Genomic DNA, 16,949 nt, shown 5'->3' with positions numbered 1-16,949 from the left:
TCAACAGCCGCTGCGACCTGCGGTTCCGCCGCCTCAACAGCCGCTGCCCTGCGGTCCCATCGCCTCGACTGCTGTGGCCTCCTGGCCCTGCCTTTTGATATTCCGCCACCCAATCTTGGTCCAGGAGCACACGTCAGCTTGTGGGTGATTGACGGCTGTATCCAAAGTGCGGAACCAAACACATAAAAAAAAAAAAAAGTTCTATTTATTTACAGCTATGTATCTAAACATCAGAAACCTCTACACCGACAATAGTCTCGCCCTCCCCGATCTTGCACAGTTTGCAACATGAACATACGAAAGGACTGAAAGAAACCTATATCAACCATGTTACTCCCCTTGCTTCCCAGCCAAGGACACAAATAAGACATGAATATTTGGAAAACTTTATCAATTCAGAAACCAAAACTAAAAACGTTTAACAATGGGTTTTTGCCGTCTATTTACTAGTATCGTAGCTTTTAGTCACAATTGCAAAACCTTCAACTAAATACAGTGTGTGTGGGAACACAAATCCCTAAAAAAAAAAAAAACATTTTATTTCCACTGCATTATACTTGACAAAGCTCTACATAAAGCAAATGCTTTCCCACCGTCAAAATCAGGAACTATGAGGTGCCGTCCTTTCTATAATTTTTCCAATATGGAACTCCACTTTTTTGCTGCACTATTTTTTTCTTGGTTCCTTCATTCTTGTTTTGAACAGAATGTGTCTCTAACCATGCCAAACAGCAATTTGGTGGAAGGTAAAAAGTGTAGCCCCTCATTCTCCTCCATCATGGGTGTTTGTCTGTGCATCTTTTTAATCGTTTAGTGCAGCATAGTTTTCACAGTTTTCAACAATTACACTCTGAAATCCTTTGTATGGGCCAACCAGGTTCTTCCACCTCATATTCATCAGACAATACCTTTTCAGGTCTTGCTTTACATAGCAGTTATACTGGAAAATCATCTTCCTCATAATGTTTCCAAAAACTTTTAAGCATGGTCATTTTTGAAATGTCTAAGTAAACAAGAGTCCCATGTGCATTTGCATTTTTGTGTGAAAAAAGGGCAACTGTACATCAATATGTGTGGATGATATTTTTTTTGGAGCTTGTTTTAGAAATACAAAGCAGGTCTGTAAGCAAATAATTAGGGCAAAAAACTGAGGTGGAGACTCTGCCAGAACATGAAGCTCTAAAAATTAAAAGGAAGTCACATATGCGAGACTATGTCAGAACATGTGTTGATGTGTGTGCATATGTGTTTTTTGTGTGTGTACAAGCGCAGGGGGTGGGGATGGGATTCTTTCTGGATGGTTAGTCTTATCTTCATGCACACTCACAATGTATGCTGCACCAGATGGTCACACAACACACAGTCACTAATGGCACCACTTGATCATGTCTGGCTTGTGCTATAAATCAGTATATTAACAATGAACACATTTCATATATACAGTTTGATTGATCCCCATGTGACACATAAAGCCATTTCATGAAAAGAGAAGAAACACTCAGAGGACCTTGTAGATTTAGCCGTGCGTGCCTGATTGATGGTCGACAGGAGAGATCTCCCAGACATTATCCTCAATTTATGATAGCTCTCATGTTACTGTGTACATCTTGTTTGTTTATTAAGACATTACACTGCTGCTGTCCTTGTGGGGATTTAATTGGTCTGCTCCGTAAAGCTGCTTTCATTTTTAACATTTCTAGAAACAAGTGGTTAGGAACTCTGAGGAGAATGAGCAATTTGACAGAGATGATGTGCACAAACACCACTACTACATTCGTCTTCTGTATTGCAGCCATTTGTGATAATTTCTTGAAAGAATCAAAGTTGAACGTAATGTAAGAAAAAGATGCATGATAACAAAAATGACAATAATATAAATAATTATAATAAAGGCGGCACCGGTGTGTACTGGTTAGCACGTCGCATCACAGTTAGGAGGGTCCGGGTTCGATTCCACCTCCCTGTGTGGAGTTTGCATGTTCCGGAGTGGGTTTTTTCCTGGCAATCTGGTTTCCTCCCGCATTCCAAAAACATGCTTGGTAGGCCAGTTAAGTACTCCAAATTGCCCATAGTGCAAGAGCGGATGGTTGTTCGTCTCTGTGTGCTTGCGATTGGCTGGCAACCGTTTCAGGGTGTCCCCCGCCTACTGCCCGATGACTTGGGATGGGCAGGACACCCGCGACCCCCACGGGGCCAAGCGGTACAGAAAATGGATGGATAATAATAATAATCATCATAATAATTAATAATAATAACTTTTTAATTTCTCTTTAGCATCTTAATTCATCACACAAATTTAGTGGCTAATTAGGCAGGTCTTAAACTCAAGGGCACCCATTAATATTTTATGTGGGTGACCAATGATTGCCGAAAGAATACAAACACACAACAGCTCTGATTCTGGCTCACGGAGCATAGGCAGCCGTGTGTTTACACAATCCTCAGAGGAGGCAAGGCAGGAAGTTGCCTCCTCCGAGCGACTTGTCTTCGGTTTTAACATAACTATAAAAATTCTGCGATTTTGGTTCAAAATAATACAATACTACTGAAATTAAAAGGAAAATGACTTTATAATAAAAACAATTGAATTTGTTTTGCCCCTTTTCATGATGGCAGGGTAGGCACGGCCTCCCTTGCCTACTCTGACCGTACGTCCCTGTTTGCCATACAATTAAAGTTCTAGTAAATATTAATCATTATTAGAGGCCCCTAACTGTGATGTGGCTTGCAATGAAAATAAGTGTTTGATCATGACATTTTATTCACAGTGGCTCGCTAAATATTCATATTTCTTGACCTCTTGCAAATTGTGTTACATACAAACCTCTATCGTAATTTGGAAAATGCATTTTATTCAAATTTCCTGTGATTGACACAAACCTACAGAAGAATATGGGAGAGAAAAACGGTTCCGTTTCAATTTATTAATAATATAAATCTAAATTATTTGGCATACAAAAGTGTCACCCCCATTTACTCAGATACCCCAAGATACTGTACAATACAGTGATCATTTTTGTAATTTTTAAAGGTGGTAGCGAGGCGGCTCGGTGGGGTACTGGTTATCATGTCCGCCTCACAGTTAGGAGGGTGCGGCTTAAATTCCACCTCTGGCCCTCCCTGTGAGGAGTTTGCATGTTCTCCCCGTGCCTGCGTGAATTTTCTCTGGCCACACCGGTTTCTTCCTACATCCCAAAAACATGCTTGGTAGGCCGATTGAGCACTCCAAATTGCCCCTCAGTGTGAGTGCGAGTGCAGCGGATGGTTGTTCGTCTCTGTGTGACCTGCGATTGGCTGGCAACCAGTTCACGATGTCCCCCGCCTACTGCCCAATAACTGCTGGGAAAGGCTCCAGCGCGCCCACGACCACCGTGGGGACAAAGTGGTACAGAAAACGGATGGATGGATGGATGGATGGATGGATGGATGGATGGATGGATGGATGGATGGATGGATGGATGGATGGATGGATGGATGGATGGATGGATGGATGGATGGATGGATGGATGGATGGATGGATGGATGGATGGATGGATGAAGGTGGTAGCGATACAAGCCAAAAGTCAGTTCTATGATTTGAAAAATTGTCTTGTACAGAATATTTTTGGACACAACAGTTTTCAAATTTTCATTCCTTACAAAAGTTTGAATTTTTGTCATGCCACCGAATGGTGAATTGGTGATTTGTTTCCTTTGGGTATTTGTAGCTAAAAGATGATGGTGAAACATGTCAGCCTCCTGTAAGATGATAAATATTATATACAACTGGTGATTACTAGTGAGGGTGTAATAATACGTTTTTTGACTGATATAAGGCCAAACATCCATCCATCCATCTTCTTCCGCTTATCCGGGGTCAGGTCGCGGGGGCAGCAGCTTCAGAAGGGACTCCCAGACTTCCCTCTCCCCAGCCACTTCATCCAGCTCATCCCGGGGGACCCCAAGGCATTCCTAGGCCAGCTGAGAGACATGCTCTCTCCAGCGCGTCCTGGGTCGTCCCCGGGGTCTCCTACCGGTGGGACATGCCCGAGACACCTCCACAGGGAGCCGTCCAGGAGGCATCCGGATGAGATGCCCGAGCCACCTCATCTGGCTCCTCTCAACGTGAAGGAGTAGCGACTCTACTCCGAGTCTCTCCCGGATGACCGAGCTTCTCACCCTATCTCTAAGGGAGAGCCCGGACATCCTGTGGAGAAAACTCATTTCGGCCGCTTGTATCCGGGATCTCGTTCTTTCGGTCACGACCCATAGCTCGTGACCATAGATGAGGGTAGGAGCGTAAATCGACCGGTAAATTGAGAGCTTTGCCTTTAGGCTCAGCTCTCTCTTTACCACAACGGACCGGTACAGAGTCTGCATTACTGCCGACGCTGCACCGATCCGCCTGTCGATCGCACGCTCCATCCTCCCCTCACTCGTTAACAAGACCCCAAGATACTTAAACTCCTCCACTTGGAGCAGGATCTCATCCCCGATCCTGAGAGGGCATTCCACCTTTTTCCGATCGAGGACCATGGACTCGGATTTGGAGGTGTTGACCCTCATCCCGACCGCTTCACACTCGGCTGCGAACCGCTCCAGTGAGAGCTGGAGATCACGGCCTGAAGAAGCCAACAGCACCACGTCGTCTGCAAAAAGCAGAGACGCGATGCTGAGGTCCCCAAACCGGACGCCCTCAACGCCTCGGCTGCTCCTAGAAATTCTGTCCATAAAAGTTATGAACAGAATCGGTGACAAAAGGCAGCCTTGGCGCAATGTTGTAGAGGCGTGTCAGCCATGACAGCCCCACAACATCCAGAGCCCTTAAGAACTCTGGGCGGATCACATCCACCCCCCGGGGCCTTGCCACCGAGGAGTTTTTTAACTACCTCAGTGACTTCAACCCCAGAGATTGGAGAGCCCGCCTCAGAGACCCCAGGCCCTGCTTCCACAATGGAAGGCGTGTAGGTGGAATTCAGGAGGTCTTCAAAGTATTCTCCCCACCGACTCACGACGTCCCGAGACGAGGTATGCAGCACGCCATCCCCACTGTAAACAGTGTTGATGTTGCACTGCTTCCCCCTCCTGAGACGCCGGATGGTGGACCAGAATTTCCTCGAAGCCGTCTGGAAGTCATTCTCCATGGCCTCGCCAAACTCCTCCCACGCCCGGGTTTTTGCCTTAGCCACCGCCGAAGCCGCGTTCCGCTTAGCCATCCGGTACCTGTCAGCTGCCTCCAGAGTCCTACAGGCCAGAACGGCCCAATAGGACTCCTTCTTCAGCTTGACGGCATCTCTTACCGCCGGTGTCCACCAGCGGGTTCGGGGATTGCCGCCACGACAGGCACCAACAACCTTACGGCCACAGCTCCGGTCAGCCGCCTCAACAATGGAGGCGCGGAACATGGTCCACTCGGACTCAATGTCCCCCGCCTCCCCTGGGACGTGGGAAAAGCTCTGCCGGAGGTGGGAGTTGAAGCTCTTCCTGACAGGGGATTCCGCCAGACGTTCCCAGCAGACCCTCACAGAGCGTTTGGGTCTGCCAGGTCGGACCGGCATCTTCCCCCACCATCGGAGCCAACCCACCACCAGGTGGTGATCAGTTGACAGCTCCGCCCCTCTCTTCACCCGAGTGTCCAAAACATGCGGCCACAAATCCGATGACACGACTACAAAGTCTATCATCGAACTGCGGCCTAGGATGTCCTGGTGCCAAGTGCACACATGGACACCCTTATGTTTGAACATGGTGTTCATTATTGAAAATCCGTGTCGAGCACAGAAGTCCAATAATAGAACACCGCTCGGGTTCAGATCGGGGGGGCCGTTCCTCCCAATCACGCCCTTCCAGGTCTCACTGTCATTGCCCACGTGAGCATTGAAGTCACCCAGTAGAACGATGGAGTCCCCAGAAGGAGCGCTCTCCAGCACTTCCTCCAGGGACTCCAAGAAGGGTGGGTATTTTGAGCTGCCGTTTGGTGCATAAACACAAACAACAGTCAGGACCCGTCCCCCCACCCGAAGGCGGAGGGAGGCTACCCTCTCGTTCACCGGGATGAACCCCAATGTGCAGGCGCCCAGCCGGGGGGCAATAAGTATACCCATACCTGCTCGACGCCTCTCACCGTGGGCAACTCCAGAGTGGAAGAGAGTCCAGCCCCTCTCGAGAGGTCTTGTACCGGAACCCAAACTGTGCGTGGAGGCTAGTCCGACTATATCTAGTCGGAACTTTTCTGCCTTGCACACCAGCTCGGGCTCCTTCCAGCCAGAGAGGTGACATTCAATGTCCCAAGAGCCAGCTTCTGCAGCTGGGGATCAGACCGCCAAGGTTCCTGCCTTTGGCCGCCGCCCAGTTCACACTGCATCCAACCCCTTTGGCCCCTCCCACAGGTGGTGAGCCCATGGGAAGGGGGACCCACGTTTCCTTTTTGAGCTGTGTCCGGCCAGGCCCCATGGGCGAAGGCCCGGCCACCAGATGCTTGCCTTCGAGCCCCGCCTCCAGGGCTGGCTCCAGAGGGGGGCCCCGGTGACCCGCGTCCGGGCGAGGGAAAACGCCAAACAATTCAACACAAATTGGGAAGGATACAATTCGAGACGATAAAAGTGATTCTGACACAATAACTCCATATTCAAATAGCGCAACAATGGGTTTTCTATTAATAAAGCCATTCTAAGTAGAGATTTTATCCATTAAATTATATTTTAAGATTAGTTTCTACCTTATCCATTTGTGTGCAGGGTTGCGGACGGTGCTGGAGCCTAGTCTCGCTGACATCTTCACCCTGAACTGGTCACCAGCCAGTCACAGTGCACATATAGAAACAAACAACCAATCCCAATCACCCACCTGCACACTGCTACTGAGCAGGAATCGATCAAAAGCTCCCCGGACGCAAGTTAGGCGAGTGTACCCCTACACCAAAATAATAAAAAAAAAAAAACATTGATACGAGCATAAGCTAGTTTAATTAAAACTTTAGCATAAAGTGCAACATAAATAGCAACTTCTTTTTTATACTCTAATTTTCTTATCAGAATAAGAGTTCCTTTTATGCACTAAAACATCCATCCATCCATCCATTTTCTGAACCGCTTAGTCCCCACAGGGGTCGCGGGCGTGCTGGAGCCTATCCCAGCCGTCATCGGGCAGTAGGCGGGGGACACCCTGAACTGGTTGCCAGCCAATCGCAGGGCACACAGAGACAGACAACCAAGCTCACTCACACTCACACCTAGGGACAATTTGGAGTCTTCAATCGGCCTACCAAGCATGTTTTTGGAATGTGGGAGGAAACCAGAGTGCCCGGAGAAAACCCACGCGGGCCCGGGGAGAACATGCAAACTCCACACAGGGAGGGCCGGAGGTGGAATCGAACCCGCACCCTCCTAACTGTGAGGCGGACGTGCTACCCAGTGCTCCACCGAGCCGCCTCTGCACTAAAACATCAATGTAAAAAAAAAATTAATTGACTGTGAGAATATAGTTTGCTACTTATATACATATCTTTTGCTCCACAAGCGTTTTTTTTACATTGCACTAAAACATCAATGTAAAAAAAACGCTTGTGGAGCAAAAGATATGTATATAAGTAGCAAACTATATTCTCACAGTCAATTAATTATCCTGCTGCTGTAATTGTTCTGTAAAAAGAACATGTTACATATTCTAAAAAATATTTCAGCTGGTCTACATGTTGTCTGGCAGCAAACCTCTATAGTGTAGTGTAGTTAAAAAAACAACAACCTCCAAGAAAGATTATTCCCCTTTCCCCTGTGTTCTGATTTTGGTGGGTCAAATAGATTATAAAATCCATGTACCCCCGGCAATGTGCTCATGTACTAGTCATCGCTGTTTGGTGCAACGAATGAGTATTTGTATGAAGATCTCTGTGTGAGTGGTCAGCAAACGCACCTAGAGTAAATTGCACAACGTGTGTGTAGTTCTTTTGCCTCGACACGCAGCGATTTATTGCATGGCGCATGCACCTTTTTTTGCAAACCCTTATTTATAAAACCAAAAATCAAAAGACTTAAATGTGTATTCTTTGTGTCTTTAAATAAAAACATGCAAGTAATGTTACATTCAATGTGTGCCAGGCCTGCTGCTGCAGGGCTAACAACATTGGCATAATAACTGTGGAATTGCATTGCAAAATTGTTGTGTTCTCGTTATATTTCACTGGGCATTTGCAACAGCTATAAATGGCACTGTCTCGTCAAGACGATTTCGTTTCTTTTCCTTTCCCACAAAAGCGAACACACTACGTCATCACGTCTACTCTTCCTTGTCGCCATTATTGTCTCGGTTGCGTGCTTAACGTACATCTGCGGCACCCTCGAGCTGTCGGTATAATGTATACGAGGGAAAACAAATTAAAGTTGACTAAATTTAACATTCAAATGAATAAAATTGACAATGTATTGGAAATTTTGAGTCAAAAGTTATCTCATTAATTATATCGATTACATCAATTGATAATTGTGTCGATGTGGGGCCACCATTGACGTAAATGAGTCTGTTCTCATTGTAGCTGGATCGCAACGTAGACATGGCGGATTCAACAAATGTATTATTATTTCCCTAATTAGTAGGCTTACATAATTATCCCAAACCCTGTCTTGTTCTTTCATCAAGATCTGGACAAAGACCTTTCTAGTCCTCCTAAACTTGAATTTGTGTGAACAATTCATTGGAAGAATTCCAAATCTGTCCCCAATTCAGCCTCTTTCTGCATGTGTTCAAAAGGAGATGTGGAGCATGGGTATTATTGTGCACATGACATTTGAGAGGTCTGTCAGTAAAAGATCTATATTTAGCTAGCAGGGGGCCAAGGTGACTTGGTGTAATGACAACATCCAGATACATTCGACTGGACCCTGTACTTTTTTATCTACTGTTGCTGCTGCCGCCGCTCCCCCCACTGATGCTGCCACTGTTGGTGCCACCGTTGCTGCAGCTGCCGCCGCTGCTGCCGCTGCCGCTACCGCTGGTGCTGCCGCGATGTGCCAGTCAGAGAAAGCAGAGGTCAGACCTGGCTGGCCTAAGCAGTCCCGGCCCACCGGTGAGTGAAGCCATCTTGGTAGCCCATGTCAACATCAGACTATATTATCACAGGCGAGTTAGACGATCCATGGAACCTGCCCCAAATCCCTTCGCCACGCTGGGGATATGCTCCTGACACACTTCCCCATCTTCTTTAGGCGCTGGCCATGTGTCTTCCAGGATCTGACGGAGAAAACAGCCTGCCCTGCACTCATGAGGATCCTAGATGAACATTTCTTCCCCATTGACCCCGAGGAGGTGATGCCAGATATTCTATGTGGCCAGATGGTCTTGAATTGCCATGAGAAAGGCATGGCTGTGGTTATGCCTCAGCTGAGTGTGAGGGTGCTTATGTGAAGGGGGTCATCTGTCCTGATATCAGAGAAAGGGAAAGATGGCTATGTTTTGACAATCTGAACATTCTTGCTCATAGAGCGCATTTGTAGTACGTAATCAAACGCTGAGGTCCAGTATTTGCACATTGAGTTTTCATTAATTTTGTCCTGGAAAAAAAATAACAACAACCCCCACAACAGATTTGGTACCAACAACTACGATGTGCTTGAAGTGGAATAATTTCTTTTATCAGAGGCGGGGTGCAGATTTTAGGGCTCGCTGCGCAATGACCAATTTGGCAGACCGGTGTCCACCAAGCTGGGCGGGCGAGTGCAGCAGAAGGAGTGTCATGAGAGTGTCATGAGATGCGACAATTTGGAGGCAGAAAGTCAATCTAACCTTATGCCTGCCTAGACCACGGCCAAAACTGACATGGAGTAAGACGGCTGCTCTAAGGTGACACATTGTGACTCCGTAAATATTGAAAGGGCGAGCGAGCGAGCGAGCACCAAACACTCTGAATCATTGTATTATTTTCTTAAATCATTCCGATGATGGTCACGGCAATGGATGATCAGGTGGAGGCAGTGTACAAGTGCCCATTTTATGGTATAGATGTGATTCTGCCATCTTGAGAAGAGCCACTTTCATGATTGAAGTCAGTTATGACCATCCCCACATCGGCACAACTCACTCACACTATCTATCTATCTATCTATCTATCTATCTATCTATCTATCTATCTATCTATCTATCTATCTATCTATCTATCTATCTATCTATCTATCTATCTATCTATCTATCTATCTATCTATCTATCTATCTATCTATCTATCTATCTATCTATCTATCTATCCATCTATCCATCCATCCATCCATCCATCCATCCATCCATCCATCCATCTATCTATCTATCTATCTATCTATCTATCTATCTATCTATCTATCTATCTATCTATCTATCTATCTATCTATCTATCCATTCAGTCATTCATTCATTCAGTCATCCAATCTGGTGTTGCATACAGTGGTGTGTTTGCACAGACACTTGAGAAATTAGAGGGAACGCTGGACTAGTTCTTATATCACAGACATATGATTTAGGTTGTTTTATTTACCTGACATGTTTTGGCGTGTATTTGCGCCTTCATCAGAGTATCACTGGTGACGCGTCTTTATCAGCTGTTAAATCATTCAACAGCTGATAAAGACACGTCAGACCTACACGCCGAAACATGTCAGGTAAATAAAACAACCTAAATATTTGTCTGTGATAAAATAACTAGTCAACGGGCAAAAAAATGTTGGTCTTGGTTTTCCAAAGTAAATCAAATCAGTCTGCTTTCATTGAGCACAGGGTATTTATTGTTGACAAGACCAAAGTTTGAGGATTTGAACAATTTTAAATTGAAAAAGGCACCCATCCATTTTCTGAACTGCTTAATCAAACAATTTATCAATTAGGCCAGTTCATATACACACAGACAATGTCAAACTTAGGCTAAACGATCCCACTTGCCTTGAATAGTCCCATTTTTTATAAAGTTGGTTGTATATCAGGACTTGGAGGAAAAGAAAGCTTAGAGCTTGGGGTCAGCTGCTTAAAGTGTGCTTTTACATTCTCGCGTTTGCCTCAAGGGTCCTTACTTGTGCCATGTGGGAAAGTTTTTGCCAACATTGCCACCTACTGACCATTGCCAAAATTACAATTCTAAGCGTCTGCGTTTTTGCCAACATTGCCACCTACTGACCATTGCCAAAATTACAATTCTAAGCGTCTGCGTCGCCGCACAGTAGTTAATGAACGTTGCATTGAGTTGCATGCGCTGCCAACTAATCTTGGTGATTGTGTATAAGCAAATTTACTTGACCCAACGAAGCACGGCTTTTATTTTAATCACATTACACTGTTTTTATTGATAGTAAATATACCACAAATGTTTGTGTTAAAGGAAAACTTGAACATTTCAAAAAATCTTGCCATACTTTTATTTCAATGATACACAAAATCTGACTTGGGACAAGTGAATTAAATTGCTGGGAGCGAGGGGGGGGGGAAACGACGACAACGTTTAAGCCATATATTCATCATCCTCATCAAATTCGCTCTCATCCTCAGCAGTAGCATCCTGGTACTGCTGGTACTCTGATACCAGGTCATTCATGTTGCATTTTGCCTCTTTGAAATCCATCTCATCCATGCCCTCACCTGTGTAAAAATGGAGGAAATCTCTGCGGCTGAACCTGGCTGTAAATTTCTTGGAGATGCGCTTGAATAGCTCTTGGATGGCTGCGTTGTTGCCAATGAAGGTAGAGGCCATCTTGAGGCCATGAGAGGGAACGTCACACACTGCGGTCTTGATGTTGTTAGGGATACATCCAACAGAGTCACTACTATTTTTGTTCTGCACTCTGCGCAGCTCCTCATGCACCTCCTTCATGGACATGTGGCCACGGAACATGGCAGTAGCGGTCAGAAAGCGCCCTTGGCGTGGGTCACAGGCAACCATCATATTTCTCGCATCGAACACCTCCTGGGTTAGCTTGCGGAGTGTGACGGCCCCGTATTGATGTCTGTCTTTGCTTGTGATGGGTGCAATGCCTGGTATGAGAAAGTGCAGACGGGGATAGGGCACCATGTTGACAACCAGTTTGCGCAGGTCAGTGTGGTGGAGTCCAGGGAATCTGAGGCAGGTGGTGACGCCGCTCATGGTGGCAGAGACCAGGTGGGGTTAAAATCGTCGTAGGAGCGAGTGGTGAGTTTCAGTATATGGAAGCAGATATCGTACAGAGACTAATTTTCAAAGCAGATGGTCTTGTCTGTGTTGTGTATCAGCTGGGGGACCGACAGCATAGCATTGTAGGGGTCAAGCTGCATGTCGTATTCTTTAGAAGGCACCACGCTGAAAGTGTTCGTGATGCGGTCTGGGTACTCCTCACGAATTTAGCTGATGAGCAGAGTGCCCAGCCCGGAGCCGGTACCACCACCTAGTGAATGTGTGAGCTGGAAACCTTGCAGGCAGTCACAGCTCTCAACCTCGTTCCTCACCACATCCAGGACAGACTCCACCAATTCTGCACCTGTTGTGTAATTACCCCTAGCCCAGTTGCCACCGGTACTACTCCAGCCCGTAAGGAGATGATGAAATAGCCTCGCGGGTACAACAGCTATTCGGTAACGCCCCCTGACCGCAGTTGTTGCAATGTTGGGAAGTGATGCGACCTTGTAATTTACTAGTCGTACTAAAATGTACACTGTGTACAACCAGTATGGATCAACTGATCCATGTATAAGGCACTCTGCATTATAAGGCGCACTGTGGTTTTTTGAGTAAAATGTAAGTTTTTAAGTGCGCCTAATAGTGCGGAAAATATGGTACATGTTCTCCCCGTGCCCGTGTGGGTTTTCGCCGGGCACCCCGGTTTCCTCCCACATCCCAAAAACATATTTGGTAGGCCGACTACTGAGCACTCAAATTGCTCTTAGGGGTGAATGTGAGTGCGGATGGTTCTTTGTCTCTATGTGCCTTGCGATTGGCTGGCAACCAGTTCAGGGTGTCCCCCGCCTACTGCTGGTGATGACTGCTGGGCTGGCTCCAGCACGCCCGCAACCAACGTGGGGACAAGCGGTATAGAAAATAGATGTATGGATATTCATGATATAGACGATAAACGGTATCACTATCAATATCAATTTATTTGACCTAAAAAGTGTTTGCCTATTGAAACAAAAAAAATAAGGAATTCTCACCACCAACAACTATGTAGCTTGCTTTTAAAAAGGAAAGGGGGGGTGTTGCAATTCAGAGGCATCAAAACCCATTGCACGCAGGCATTGCGAGACAAAACGCTTTGTGACGTGGCTTCATTGGACACACGACAAGACGAGGTTATTATACACAAAAATAAATAAATAAATACATAAATACATAAATACATAAATAAATAAAAGTGGGAGAAATTGTGCATCTCTAGGCTGGTCAGTGTGGTAACCACATTGGTGCGAAGGTTAGTAAATACTTTTATTGTTGATCTTTTATATGATTTTTTGATCCTCTATTAATTTTTCTCTAAAATTGTCACTTTGCTTGGGACTTGAACTTGACAAAAGGAGCCTTCAGAACTGAAATTTCTTCTCAATCATTCATTCAAATCAATTCACTCAAATCATTCTCGTTATGAAAGATTTCATCACAAAACGTTTGTGGCTTTTTCTTAAATTAACACGTTTGACATCGCTACAGTGTCGGCATTTAATTATAATGCACTGTCATTTTAAAGCAAATTAATGAATGCAACAATATTAAGTTGCTATGAAAATACCTAAATAATAAAAATGGATCAAATCAGTGTCAGTCGAATCTGTCAACTAGTGATGGGTCCATGGGGCGTCGTGTATCGCTTCGACACATTGGCAAACTGTATTGACAGTGTGTCGATACTGTGTGGCTGACTGCTGACACCCGCTGGACCTTAAAAATACTACAGGCAACCTAGTTGACAGACTCGACTGACACTGATTTGATGACCTAGTATATACTTAATTAATTTAAGTAATTATATTTTATATTGTATTCTTTCACATATTCATTTAAATTGAAAATATATTTTATTTTTTAGTTACAGTCAATAATGTGAACATGTATCATAACATGAAAATCTAAGTGAACGTGAGGTGAAAGAGGATGCTTGTGCACTGGGGTTATTTATTTATATATATATACAAATTGTTATTTAAAACAAAGATAGTTTTTCCAATGTTTTGACATTGAGCCTGTTTCGCTTTTTGGACACAAATTCCCCCGCCGTTGAAAACACCCACTCACACGGCACAGATGAGGCTGCAGTGCATTGTAGTGGGTCTTTTGATCGTTCCAGTATCTGATTTGGGCCTGCGCCATAATTCTTGATAACTTCGACGATGAACCGCAAAAGATCATATATTGTTTTAGCAGCTCCATCCCGTTGATAATGCGTTTCCTTTAACAGAGCTTTGGCGCGCTTCCTTGACAGACTATACTGCTGCTCGTTCGGTCACGTGACTTTTTTAAAGCGATACGCGCACCGACACTGGGCTTCGCTCTATGAGTTCGACACATGCGCCGACGCATCGGTGTTGCCGGTGTTGTCTTTGAATGCACCCCGCTTCAATGGCAGAACGCGGATGAACTTAAAGACATCAAATGAGAATAATTCTTTATAAAAATTAAAACTGACTGACGCAAACGTGAGTTCTTCATGTTTTTATTGAAAACAACATAGTGCTGACGCCGTACGACGCCGTACGGCATCGGTTTTTCGCTTTCCAAACAAGGCGTGCGCGCTCCCGCGGCAGGGGGAACAAAATCTCACGGGGGAACCAAATCGAGCACATTTGCATTTGATGGTTAATGCAGTTATTGCAATTTTGTTGTTTTATCACAGTAAATTGGTTTATTTACATTTCAAAACCCAGAAGCCATTCATTTATAAATGTGGTTGCACTTTAGTTTACATATTTAAATGTTCAGCTATTAAGATGTGATAGACAGTTTTAGCATGATTAGAATGAGGCAAAATAACATGCTTTTTCTCTCGAATATGTTGTTATAATCATTTGTTTCAGATGTAATCATTTTCTGTATAAAAATTTAATTTGGTGTTCAAAAGTCTTGAAAAAGAGGGGGTCGTCCTATAATCGGGGCCGTCATATATTCGGGCCAGTTATCTTTAAAACCCTCCAGGCTCTTTTTTTTTATTATTATTATCATTAATGCATCCATCCATCCATCCATTTTCTGAACCGCTTAGTCCCCACGGGGGTCGCGGGCGTGCTGGAGCCTATCCCAGCCGTCATCGGGCAGTAGGCGGGGGACACCCTGAACCGGTTGCCAGCCAATCGCAGGGCACACAGAGACAAACAACCATTCGCACTCGCACTCACACCTAGGGACAATTTGGAGTGATCAATCGGCCTACCAAGCATGTTTTTGGGATGTGGGAGGAAACCGGAGTGCCCGGAGAAAACCCACGCGGGGAGAACATGCAAACTCCGCACAGGGAGGGCCGGAGGTGGAATCGAACCCGCACCCTCCTAACTGTGAGGCGGACGTGCTACCCAGTGCGCCACCGAGCCGCATTAATGCATGTCTTAACAAATTTAGTGTCTGTTTGTTGCACGTTTTTGTTTTTATATTTGGATGAGGCACTGATCAGTCTGGCCAAGGGCCTTATAATTTACAAGTAATTGAGTGCGATTGGTTGTCTGTCTCTGTGTGCCCTGCGATTGGCTGGCAACCAATTCAGGGTGTCCCCCGCCTACTGCCCGATGACGGCTGGGATAGGCTCCAGCACGCCCGCGACCCCCGTGGGGACTAAGCGGTTCAGAAAATGGATGGATGGATGGATGGGTTTAGCTGCATTGTTCCACAGTCATTTCCTCCGAGGGAAAGCACTCAACACGGTTCGAGAAGGCAGCCAACAATGAAGAGGACAACCGGCTGCGGGGTCAAGGAACAGGCCAAGGGATGTCGGCTCGTTTCGTTAGCAAGACAGTGTTGCTACAGCAAATAACTCCCGTCCCTTTGGCGTAGCACCACCTTTGTAACCAGGGCAACCCAAAATAAAAAGAGGAAACAGCAGACTAAGAGTTCAGAATTGACAGAGTTTATAACTGAAACTCTCTCTGCCATTCTCCTAGTGAGTAAAATGAATACTGGTTGTCTTCTTCTCTTTGCTTTCAGTGTGTGAATTAATGTCTGATTGGACTTAGACCTGACAATTTTGAAAACTGAGTATTCCAAAAACGATTGATATGACAATTTATTAAAAAACTGAATTTGAATCAGTTTCCTAAAGCTGACCGATCACATTTGCATGATCAAAACGTGAGTAATTTTGCCTTTCCTGAAGTACTTTATGTCAGTCTCAACCAATAATCGCAGTTTACGTTCAAAAGAAAGGGGTGGGGCCGCGCTTCAAAGGCATTAAAATGCATTTGCACACACATAGGCAAGACAAAAGTTTTTTTCCCACGGTTTAATTGGACATAAAAAAGTGGGAGAAATTGTCCGTCTCCAGGCCGGTCAGTGTGGAAACCGCATTAGTGCAAAGGTTAGTCAATACTTGTTTTCATTGTTGACGTTTTATGTGATTTTGGTCCTCTATTCATTTTTTTCTAAAACGAAGATGATCATTTTCTACAACTTTGGTATAATTAATTTGGGTTTACCGTATTTGCCGGTGTATTGGTCGACCTTTTTCGATCCAAAATCGACCGAAAAAAATCGACCTCGACTTATACACCGAGTCATAAAATTTAACTTCGTATTCATCGCTTCAAATGTGATGGTAACCAAGGCCGTTTCTCATGCATCTCATTGTGCGTTGCACTTAGAAAATTTGAACCGGGCGGCGTGCGCGAGTGCGCGGCCCGCTGGAAGTCGAATGAGGCTCAGCGATCTCCTCCGCGGTGCTTATAAACAGCCGATCCGCTCGGCGGGGGCTATTTTCGGCCACTCGGCGCGTGCGCTCGGGCTCCCGGATGTGCCGGGCGGCGTGCGCGAGTGCGCGGCCCGCTGGAAGTCGAATGAGGCTCAGCGATCTCCTCCGCG

At 45.4% G+C, this 16,949-nt stretch overlaps 1 protein-coding gene and 1 pseudogene across 4 annotated transcripts in view; both read right to left on the bottom strand.

The window, feature by feature from the left end:
• The window catches only part of LOC125965748 (Golgi-associated plant pathogenesis-related protein 1), a 206,018-nt gene that overhangs the window by 126,356 nt on the left and 62,713 nt on the right, over positions 1 to 16,949 (bottom strand). The gene's annotated exons all lie outside the window — the stretch shown is intronic.
• LOC125994677 (tubulin beta chain-like) lies at positions 11,430 to 12,793 on the bottom strand (annotated as a pseudogene).

The sequence above is a fragment of the Syngnathus scovelli genome, chromosome 3 (genome assembly GCF_024217435.2).
Source record: "Syngnathus scovelli strain Florida chromosome 3, RoL_Ssco_1.2, whole genome shotgun sequence".
In the NCBI taxonomy this organism is placed as follows: domain Eukaryota; kingdom Metazoa; phylum Chordata; class Actinopteri; order Syngnathiformes; family Syngnathidae; genus Syngnathus; species Syngnathus scovelli.
This window is presented reverse-complemented; position numbering and strand designations above follow the sequence as displayed.